This window comes from Somniosus microcephalus, chromosome 5 (assembly GCF_052327205.1).
Source record: "Somniosus microcephalus isolate GS21.2 chromosome 5, FLI_Smic_1.0, whole genome shotgun sequence".
NCBI lineage: Eukaryota > Metazoa > Chordata > Chondrichthyes > Squaliformes > Somniosidae > Somniosus > Somniosus microcephalus.
Window position 1 is genome coordinate 156534116 of NC_140991.1, and position 11747 is coordinate 156545862.

Consider the following 11747-nt stretch of genomic DNA (forward strand, 5'->3'; position numbering starts at 1 on the left):
ATAGCACCGTCCTGGGAGAAGCAAAGCCGCTGCGTCTGTGCGTGCCGCCATTCCATTTCCACCATTCCTCCTGTCCGACAATCTTCAGCCCAACGCCTGGGCCTGCTCACCAGCCACCCCTCCTGGGGCTCCTTCCGTGACCTTCTCACCAACCGCCCCTCCTCAGGGCTCCTTCTGTGACCTTCTCACCAACTGCCCCTCCTCGGGGCTCCTTCCATGACCTTCTGCACCTGGTCTTCCCTGATGGTCACTCCTCTATGTACTAACCAGGCCTGGCTCTGCTTAGCTTCCAAGCCTTGCCAGTGACCCTGTCCCTAGTCCCAGGAACAGGGCAAATCTGGTGGCAGCTGCTGCAGTTATGGTGTCTGTCATTTGGCGAATGGGGATATCACATAGAGGCCTTAGGATGACTTGCAGATGTCAGCAAGCTGGTCAAATAGGTAGGAATGTGTAGGCATGGGACACTGTCCATGGTCAGTTAAGAAGCAGTGAGGCTGCAGTGTTTGATGTACCAGGCTACGCAAATCTGCCCAGGATGAGTGCGTTCCTTGCATTCCACCCAGCAATGTTCTCGCGCACTGGTGCCGCTGGTTGGCGGGCCAGGATGCGCGTTTCCGTCCTCCTCCTCCTCCTCTCCTCCTCCTCAGCATCATCCTCATCTGAGGCGGCTCTGTGAGGAGCTTCTTGGTCCTGCAGAATCAGCAAGCCACGATGTTGTGCCATGTTGTGAAGCTCACAGCATACCACGATGATTTTGGAGACCCTGGCTGATGAGTACTGTAGGGCTCCACCTGATCTATCGAGGCATCTGAAGCACATCTTCAGCAATCCGATGGTTTGCTCGATAATGCATCTAGTGGTAATGTGGCTGGAGTTGTAGCACTCCTCAGCTTCGCTGGCTGGTCTCCTCAACGGCGTCATTAGCCAAGAGCACTGGGGATATCCCTTGTCTCCAAGTAGCCATCCTTGAAGTTCATTTGGCAGACTGAATAGCGGAGGCACAGTAGACTGGCGCAGTATGAAGGAGTCATGGCAGCTGCCAGGGTACCTGGCACAAACATGCAAAATCACCTTCTTGTGGTCACACACCAGCTGAACGTTAAGGGAGTGGAAGCCCTTGCGGTTGACAAAATCTCCTGGATTGTGGTGGGGTGCCCTAAGGGCCACATGTGTGCAGTCAATGACGCCCTGCACCCTTGGAAAGTCTACCAGCTGAGCTAATCCAAGCGCTCACGCCCTCACACTTGCGCGATCCCTGGTGAAATGGATGTGATTGTGCGCGAGGGCAAAGAGGGCATTGGTTACCTGCATGATGCAAGTGTGTGCAGCCGCCTGGGAGATGCCGCTGATGTCTGCTGCTGATCCCTGGAAGGAGCCTGAGGCATAAAAGTTGAGTGCGGTGGTGACTTTGATGGCCACTGGTAAGTAGTGTGGACCTGGTGCTCTGGGCTCCAGGTCTTGCTGCAGCATTGCACAGATGTCAGTCACAACCTCTCGCGAAAGTCAGAGCCGCCTCTGGCACTACTGCTCATTCATGTTGAGGTAGCTGACCCTGTGTCTGTAGACCCTGTTTGGGGGGTATCTCCTGCGCCGACGGCCTTCCATGCGCTGGCCCCTTCTGGCCTGTGCTGCCCCAGGTTGCTGAGCCGCAGCCTGCTGCTCCTGCTGGTGCTGCTGTTGTTGCTGGTGATGCTGTTGCTGGAGTTGCTCCAGCCTCCTCTGCTGTTGGAGATCCTCTAATGCCAGGAAGGGAAGGAACAAAAGGCCTCCCATGCTTCTGGCAGATGCCGCCGTTGAGGAGGTGCTGAGTTAGGGTGGTGAGAGGGGCTTCCCAGGAGCTCACACTGCAGAAGTGTGTGAGGCTCCAACCTTCCACAGCTCTGCCTAAGCCTTCAACAAGTTGCCCCAAGCCTTCAGCAACAAGGTCCTGCAGCCTGCAAATGCTGTCTGATTAAATCTCTTCAGTCCTGATTGACCTGCAGCTGAAAGCAAGCAAGCCAACTCTGTTCACGCCAGGTTTCATCAGCGGTGTTCCCACCAGGCGTGTTTTACGTGGGGAAAGGCAGAAAATTGCAAGGGCCCTTGAAAATAGGATTAAACATGCCAATAATTGATCATTAGGCTCCCGCCGACCATTCCCGCCTGTGGCGGGCGGGACTGATTCGGGTCGCACTGAAACACGGGGGCGAAAGTCGGGCGCGGCGGGGAATCGGGTGGGGGGGGGGTCGCGACCCCCTATTTCTGCAATTTTCGGCCCCCGCCTGCCTGAAAACCCGCCCGACGGCTGGGAGAAAATCGGGGCCGTGGTCTGACCCGTTTGATTGTCTGACATGCTGTGCCCAGGCGAGTCAATGATCCTGGGCACAGACCCAGGAATATCCCCTCTATAAAGGATGCAACTCTGGGGTAAAATCAAGCCAGACTCAGTCATAATTGACTTGTGAAACTCGATTGATGTGATAAGATCTTAATTAAATATCAAGATATGAATTGAATCCTTTTCTGCTTTTGTCCACAGATCTCAAGGCTTGGATATTTCTCAGGGGGAGGAAGCACAAATGGAGAGCTGATGTAATCACACCATATATGGTAGTGAAAAATGAAGTGTTTTTAATGTGAGTGGAAAGAAAGTAATAACAGAGCCGTGTTATTATGTCTGATTGTATCCTTGGGGAACTCAGGTTTAATGTGCCAATATGTGTTTAACACCAATATGGGAAAAAGTAAAATTATCTTGGTAACTCACAAAAATGAAATTTCATGAAGCTGCTTGAATTTTTCAACAACAGAGCTGCTGGAAGGAGGTCCGGTTGTGGTCTCCTGTGTCATAGCTGCGAAATGCATACTGCTCATCTGTTTTCCTCTCAATATGTGTATCCTCTTCCCTACCAGTTCCAGAGTAGAAAATACGTGTCTGCAATTTAAAAGAAGCTGGCTCCTATAATCTGTATTTGGTGGTGTCTTTTAGAGGGAACATCTCAAGATTTGAGAAATCTGTTGTCAACTCAACAAATCATTCGGCATTATTTTTCAGTTTGAGGAATTTATCTGATGATATTCAAGTCAATCTTTGCCTCCATGTAAGGAAATGTTTGAGCCTTATTTTGGTTGACATGGAGCCACAATAGTGTGGAACATCCGGTGATCTACTTTCCCAGATTGCTCAGTAATTGGGATTAAATGTACTTGTTTCTGACAACCCTTTTGCTATTGTGCTGTTTTTCAAATGACCTGGCAGCTGCAGTTGTCTCTCATTCAAGACTGTGTGGGATACACTCCCATCATGTGCCAATATTTATTTCCTTTAACCTTTTTTTATATTGCACAGCTTTTATTTAGACTATTTAGAAGGCATTGACTTCTTGTCCTCATGGTTATTCAAATTAGTTTTTCTCTCACTTACTTCTACTAATAACGTCCCTCAGCCTTGTGGAATCAACCACATGGTGCTTCAGATCTTAATAAGTTTATTCTATAAATCTTATATATCAATAATAACTTGACAAGAGTGTCCATAGCAATTCACAACCTTTTTACTCATGATTTGTCATACTATGTTACCCAATAACTCTGCATATTTATTTCTTCTTCTCAAGCCTTTCAATATACTCATACTTTCATTATGTTGGTGTTAGCTACTTGTAATCAAGATGCAGCCCACTGGAAGGTTTTGCTTTCATTATTTTATCATCTTAGGCAATAGTTCTTTGTGTGTAAGAAAAGGTGAAGATCTGGGAGTTAATAACTCCCTAGTTAAATCTTTGGTTAGTAATCCTTGCCTGTAATTGAGAAGCAAGAACTGGGAATACTTCATTTCCTCAAGTCCTAAACTGGGAAGACTGAACTATTGCTCAAAATCCCTAATGGCTGAATGGCCATCAAATACAAATTATGTTTTAAGTCTTACTTGATGTATGTTAATAGATCAAAGTTATGGCTCAGAATAGAGCTCATGGATAACTACACATTAAAACACAGGGTGGGGGTGGGGGGGCATTCAGTACCTTAGCACCTCCCGTTAGCGCCAGCAGATGGCAGTAATGGGGCGCTGATGCAGTAGTGCCGGGGCGAGGCGAATCGAGCATCACACGGCAAATCTGGCTCCCCCTCCCCACCACCCCCCCGCCGTTGCACTGCCGGTATGAGGTGCCGCCGGGGACTTCAACATCAGGCAGATTGTGCAATGCTCACTGGCCGCCCAATCTGGAAAATTAATTGTCGCCACTTACCTTAGCGTTTTGACCAGACAGCGACAGGGAGAGCTGGTGTGCAGCTCCAGGAAGCCGGCTCCAGCGACGTTATTTAAAAGCATCAGCATTAATCACCCCCAGCTGTCAGGGCAGGTTAGTTTCAGTGGTTTCTTGTCAGTTTCACCCACTGAACAGTTTTTGTGTGTAATTTCAAGCTTCTTTTGTATCAGCAGTCTTCTGTCAACTACAAAGTAGCTACATTTATTGTTCAAAGATTCAAACTGCTACACATGGCAACATTAATGGGGCTGTACTGGCATGCCACCTCGCCCTCCAGGATCTATAATGGAGGGAGTATAGGCAGCGAGAAATGAGGGAACGTGTGCACAGAGGGATGAGGAGGGCCATCAGGGCTCTCACCAGGAGGCCTTACCCTCTGAGGATATTCCGACAGCACTTCTCCTACCTTCAGTTAAGTGAGGAGCAGTGTATTAGATGGCTCCACATCACCAAGGTGGTGGTCACAGAACTCTGCCACCTCCTCCAAACAGATCTCCAGCCTCACACCAGGATGACTTGAACCCCAGATCCCTTTTGCTTACCACACGCCTATCATACCATCCCTGTGTCATGCTATATCACAGCCTCCTCCTGAGTGCAAAGGTGAAATGAGAGAGACCACAAAATATTGCAAACTCCGTTAATAAATTTATGCATAAACTTATCACACATGTCACATTCATTCTAATAACTAATGACCCTTGTGCCTGCCATAGTTGAATAGCTGTCATTGTGTGCAAGGTGTGAGATGTGGGTGTGAATGTTTGTAGGTAGAGATTGTTGGTGGGTGAGTGCTGGGGTGTGATGCTTTGGGCAGTGGGTTAAGCTTGTGGTACAGATGGTGGTATGTAGCATTTGTTGAAGCATTCAATCACCCTGACCACCTGACTGAGGTGGATCTGCCATGAGCACACCTGCTTCAGTCCTCTGGCTCCTTCTCCTTGTTGTGCTTCTCCTTGCTGAGGCAGCTGCACAGCCAGCAATGCTGAGAATGAGGTGCTACAGTTTCAATGAATCTCCCCATTAAGTACTGGGACAAGCCTGTGGCAATGATGAGTTGCGATTAGACAGCACCTGATATTGGTCCACCCTTTAAGTGTAACGCCACTAAGCTAGGCCTTTAAGACTTGAATTAGCGCTCCAATCATTTCTTTGAGCAGTGAGAATGAATTTTGCGTGTAGTATAAAGCATAAGCGCCTGGCGCTCAATCTTTTCTAATGATACTGCCCATCTCTGGGCTATAATGAATTTCTAGCCCAGGGTATCAAATAATAATTTTGACATAGTATTGAACACATTATGACAAGGTAGGACTGGCCTATTATTAATAATTTGTTCCGACCATGAAAATTTGTACACTTTTGAAACACAGTTGCAGTATAGCAACATTCATCATTTACATTAAATTTGTTGATTACATTTAGTGGAGACCATTCACTTATTGTTTGGATTCTCAAATATACTATGAGCAAACTGGTTTGCTGAGTAAATGAATAACCCTTTTCTTGAATAAGCACATTAAGGCCCGAGACAAAAATGTATAAATTTGAGTTACCACAATTATTTCCACTTCTTAAAGGTTCTTTTTTACTGTTTACATTTGGTAAGATTACACTTCCTCTGCCTCCTATAGTGGTGGGATTTCAGGAACTCAGTTCCTTATCTCAGTAGACAGAGATCCCTTTAACTTGAGCACAACACTATCGTTGTTCAGAACTAAATGACTACAGTATGACAGTTTTAAAGAGTTAATGGTTTCTCACTCAGAGGTGTAAAAAACTGATGAAAATATATTGAGAGATCAATTACAAACACCAAGAGACCAAAAGAAAAGTGGCATGGTTATAAATGGGGAAACTATTAATGTCATATAAATAAATGAAAAGAAACCACATCAAAGTACGTTACAGCAAGTGCTAAAATGTTAAATATTTTGTCAACAAACTCAATGTGCACTTGCCTTCAGAACAAAGTACACTGTTGCCTTCTCTTTGCCGAACCCTTTAGCATCTATGAGAAAGGTGCAGACATAGAATATAGACGTTAATTGAAAAAAAATGTGAAAATATTTATGCATCATTGCTATCTGATGGATTAATATTTTATTCTTGCTGTGTTACATTGTTGCTTTTGGCTTACAAACATACACTTTGCCCGTATCCCACGAACACCTGGGCACTATTTCAGCATCTGTTTGGCCTCTTTAGAAAGTAATATATTATATGCAATTCCATATCCAGAAGTGTACAAGTTATGTTTGGCACATAGTCTTTGAAAGTACAATAAGTGGAGCCTTGATAACTGGAGGGTTCATTATAAGTTTCCACTCGCTATTTCCTTGACTAATGGAGATCCTTTCCTGAGCAGATCATTTACTTTCAATATTATTAATTTTTCCATGTATTTGGCCAATAACTGTTGTTAAAATCAAGCCACATTTTAGCTAACTTCCAAATTACAACATATACATTAAATTAGTGACAGCAATTTAAATGCTAAAATCTGAATGCAAGAGCAATTTCTCCTCTGTACTCATCTATGGCCAGATCTGTGCTATTGACACTAATTTAATCAAAAGGAGGACCTGTCTTACTCCATAAAATTCAGAACATTTAAACATGTATAGAACCTTGGTTAGACCACACTGGGAGTACTGTGAACAGTTCTGGTCTCCATATTACAAAAAGTATATAGAAGGAATGGAGAAAGTGCAAAAAAGATTTACTAGAATGATACTAGAACTGAGTGGTTACACCTATCAGGAAAGATTGAACAGGCTGGGGCTCTTTTCTCTTGAAAAGAGAAGACTGAGGGGCAAACTGATAGAAATCTTCAAGATTATGAAAGGGTTTGATTGGGTAGATATATAGAGAAGATGTTTAAACTTGTGGGCGAGGCCAGAACTAGGGGCCATAAATATAAGATAGACACTAATAAATCCAATAGGGAATTCAGGAGAAACTTTACCCAGAGAGTGGTTAGAATGAGGAACTCTCTACCACAGGGAGTAGTTAAGGCGAATAGCATAGATGCATTTAAGGGGAAGCTAGAGAAGTACATGAGGGAGAAAGGAATAGAAGGATATGTTGATGGGGTTAGATGAAGAGGGATGGGAGGAGACTCGTGTGGAGCATAAACACTGGAATGGACCAGTTGGGCTGAATGGCCTTTTTCTGTGCAGTAAATACTTCATACTGTCCTCCTCCCTCCTTCCCGCAGGTCCTCTCTGCCTGGGTTTCATAGGATGCATTGTGGTCCTCCCGACCTTGCTGTTGGCCCAAGTCGCACCTTCCCTGGGCCCCTGGACAACTGAAGAACAACAAGGCCTCAGGAGCAGATGGAATCCCCACCGAGGCAGTAAAGCATGGTGGAGAAGCACTACTGGCGCAAATTCATGAACTCATTTCTCTTATCTGGAAGGAGGAGAGCATGCCAGGGGATCTCAGAGATGCCGTAATTGTGACCATCTTCAAGAAAGGTGACAAGTCCGATTGCGGTAATTACAGAAGAGTTTCCCTGCTGTCTGCCACAGGGAAAGTCATCGCAAGAATCCTCCTCAATCGCCTTCTCCCAGTGGCCGAAGAGCTCCTCCCAGAGTCGCAATGCGGATTCCGCTCACTAAGGGGCACAATGGACATGATCTTCACCGCACGTCAATTACAAGAGAAATGCAGGGAACAGCACCAACCGCTGTACATGGCCTTCTTTGATCTCACAAAGGCCTTCGACACTGTCAACCGTAAGGGATTATGGAGTGTCCTCCTCAAATTCGGCTGCCCTCAAAAGTTTGTCACCATCCTCCACCTGCTTCACGATGACATGCAAGCTGTGATCCTGACCAACGGTTCCCCCACAGACCCAATTCAAGTACGAACCGGGGCCAAGCAAGGCTGTGTCATCGCACCAACGCTGTTTTCGATCTTCCTTGCTGCAATGCTCCATCTCACCCTCAGTAAGCTCCCCGCTGGAGTGGAGCTAAATTACAGAACAAACGGGAAACTGTTCAACCTCCGTCGCCTCCAGTCCAGATCCAAGGTCGTTCCATCCTCTGTCGCCGAATTACAGTATGCAGACAACGCTTGTGTCTGCGCTCACTCGGAGGTCGAACTCCAAACCATCATCAACACCATCACCGAAGCGTTTGAGAGCATGGGCCTTACACTAAACATCCGTAAGACAAAGGTCCTCTACCAAGCTGCCCCCGCCACACAGTACTGCTCCCCGATTATCAAAATCCATGACAAGGCCTTGGACAACGTGGACCACTTTCCATACCTTGGGAGCCTACTGTCAACAAGGGCAGATGTTGACGACGAAGTCCAACACCACCTTCAGTGTGCCAGTGCAGCCTTCGGTCGCCTGAGGAAGAGAGTGTTTGAAGACCAGGACCTCAAACCTGGCACTAAGCTCATGGTCTACAGAGCAGCAGTGAAACCCGCCCTGCTGTATGCCTCAGAGACATGGACCATGTACAGCAGGCACCTCAAAGCACTGGAGAGGTACCACCAATGCTGCCTCTGCAAGATCCTGCAAATCCATTGGCAGGATAGGCGCACCAACATCGGTGTTCTTGCTCAGGCCAACATCCCCAGCATCGAAGCTTTGACCATGCTCGATCAGCTCCGATGGGTGGGTCACATTGTCCGCATGCCCGATACGAGACTCCCAAAACAAGCGCTCTACTCGGAGCTCCGGCACAGCAAGAGAGCCCCAGGCGGGCAGAGGAAACGCTACAAGGACACCCTCAAAGCCACCTTGAAAAAGTGTAGCATCCCCACTGACACCTGGGAATCCCTGGCCCAAGACCGCACAATGTGGAGGAGGAGCATCCGGGAAGGCGCCGACCACCTTGAGTCTCTTCGCCGGGAGCAAGCGGAAGCCAAACGCAGGCAGCGCAAGGAGCACACGTCAACCCAAGCATCCCACCCACCCGTCCCTTCAACCACCATCTGCCCCACCTGTGACAGAGACTGTAGGACCCGCGTTGGGCTCATCAGTCACCTGAAAACTCATTTTTAATGTGGAAGCAAGTCATCCTCGGTTCCGAGAGACTGCCTAAGAAGAGAAGAAATACTTCATAATTATTTATGACATTTTGTTTTTGTTCCTGGTTCTACACAAATTACTTCAACAAAACAGTGAACTTCAAACAATGAAATAACAATATTTCAAATCATAACTTCTTCAAAGAAATTTTGCCACAATTTACTTTTCTTCAGAGTCTTATATACCTGGATTTGTATTTATGGAATTAATTTCTAACCACCACCCCTTAACATTGAACGACATTACCATTGCCGAATCCTCCACCATCAACATCCTGGGGGTCACCATTGACCAGAAACATAACTGGACTAGCCGCATAAATACTGTGGCAACAAGAGCAGGTCAGAGGCTAGGTATTCTGTGGTGAGTGTCTCACTTCCTGATTCCCTAAAGCCTTTCCATCATCTACAAGGCAGAAGTAAGGAGTGTGATGGAATACTCTCCACTTGCCTGGATCAGTGCAGCTCCAACATCACTCAAGAAGTCCAACACCATCCAGGACAAAGCAGCCCACTTGATTGGCACCCCATCCATCACCTTAAACATTCACTTCCTCCACCACCAGCACACCGTGGTTGCATTGTGTACCATCTACAAGATGCACTGCAGCAACTCCCCAAGGCTTCTTCGGCAGCACCTCCCAAACCCACAACCTCTTCCACCTAGAAGGACAAGGGCAGCGGGCGCATGGAAACACCACCACCTCCAAGTTCCCCTCCAAGTCACACACCATCCTGACTTGGAAATATATCGCCGTTCCTTCATTGTCACTGGGTCAAAATCCTGGAACTCCCTCCTTAACAGCATTGTGGGAGTACCTTCACCACACAGACTGCAACGGTTCAAGAAGGTGGCTCACCACCACCTTCTCAAGGGCAACTAGGGATGGGCAATAAATGATGGCCTTGCCAGCGACGCCACATCCCATAAACGAAAAAAAACAATTAAAAAAATTTCACCCTATTGGATATTTTAAGCTGCTATTTATTAGGTTTCTGTGTTTGTTGCTCTTTCATTTTACTGTAACAATATTTCCTTTTACCATCCATAGCAACAACTTACATTTTTATAGCACTTTTCATGTGTAAGAAGACTTCTCAAAGTATTTTACATTAAAGAGAAAATCAGTGGATGCCAAGCAGGAGATGGAAAGAGAAAATTGAGAGATATAGGGGGCGATTTTGGCAGAATACTTTAGGCGCTAAAGAGTCTCCGAGGTAGCCACGATGGGGTCTTAAGCTGCACCGCTAGTTTAGCTCGTGTTTAGCGCAAGATGGCATCTTGGTAAAGCAATTGAATTGCACGCCCGAAGGATTGTTATGGGGCTGATTGAAAATTAAATTGCCTGCTGGCGCTCATTAAAGAGGCTGCGAGCCATTTTGGTGCGTAACGCTTCATTTAACGACCTCTCCTAACAGCGACCAGCTGAACAGGAGTAAACAAGTCCTTTCTGAGGGTTTCAAGCACAACTTAAAGCCATGCTCGGCTTTCACTGTTCACCTGCTGATTGAAATCGACTGACTGCACTGTGTTTGAAGAGGACTTTTGAGACCCATCGGGAGACTTTCTGGGACACTTTGTCAAGACTTCACCAACACATTTTCCTCTGATATTCTCTCAGGACTTTACCTAAAAAGAGTGAGTGCTGTGCTACCCTACCTTATTGGACACATTATAGAAGTCACCAAGGTGAAGGGAGTGTTTGGTCCTGGGCATCTTGCTCGGGGTCCCCGTTGCTCTGCATGAGGAATTAGAGGAGGAGATGAGGCCAGACAGAGCAGCACCAGCTGCTGCAGGAGAGAGGGCGAGGAGGGCTCTCAGCAGGAGGCCCTATCCACTCAGGGCCTTCAGAGATCACTACTCCTACATTCACATGACCCAAGACCAGTGCATGAGGAGGCTGTGCTTTACCAAGGAGGTCATTACAGAGATCTGTGGCCTTGTGGAATGAAGATTCAGCCGTCACAGCACAGCCAGGACTGCATTGCCTCTGGCAGTCAAGGTTACAGTAGCACTTACATTTTATGCTACTGGATATAAGTCACGTATTACAATCTGCTGTGCACGTCTGCAAAGAGAGGTCACTGAGTCTCTATACGTTCTGAGGAATGATTATATATCATTCCCTAATGCCAGAGAAAACCAGAGGCAGAGAGCTCTAGGATTCGACAGGATTGCAGGATTCCCCATGATCCAGGGAGCCATTGGCTGCACACATGTGGCCATGCGAGCCCCTCAGTTAAACTCAGGTGTTCAGGAACAGGACAGGATTCCATTCCCTCATTGTGCAGCTTGTCTACAACCATCGGCAGCACATCATGCAGGTGACTGCCTACTATCCAGGGAGCTGCCACAATGCGTTTATAATCTGTCCCATCGATCTTTGAGCCCTAACACAATGTGCATGGCTGGCTAGTTGGTGACAAGGGATACCCACTGATGCCATGGCT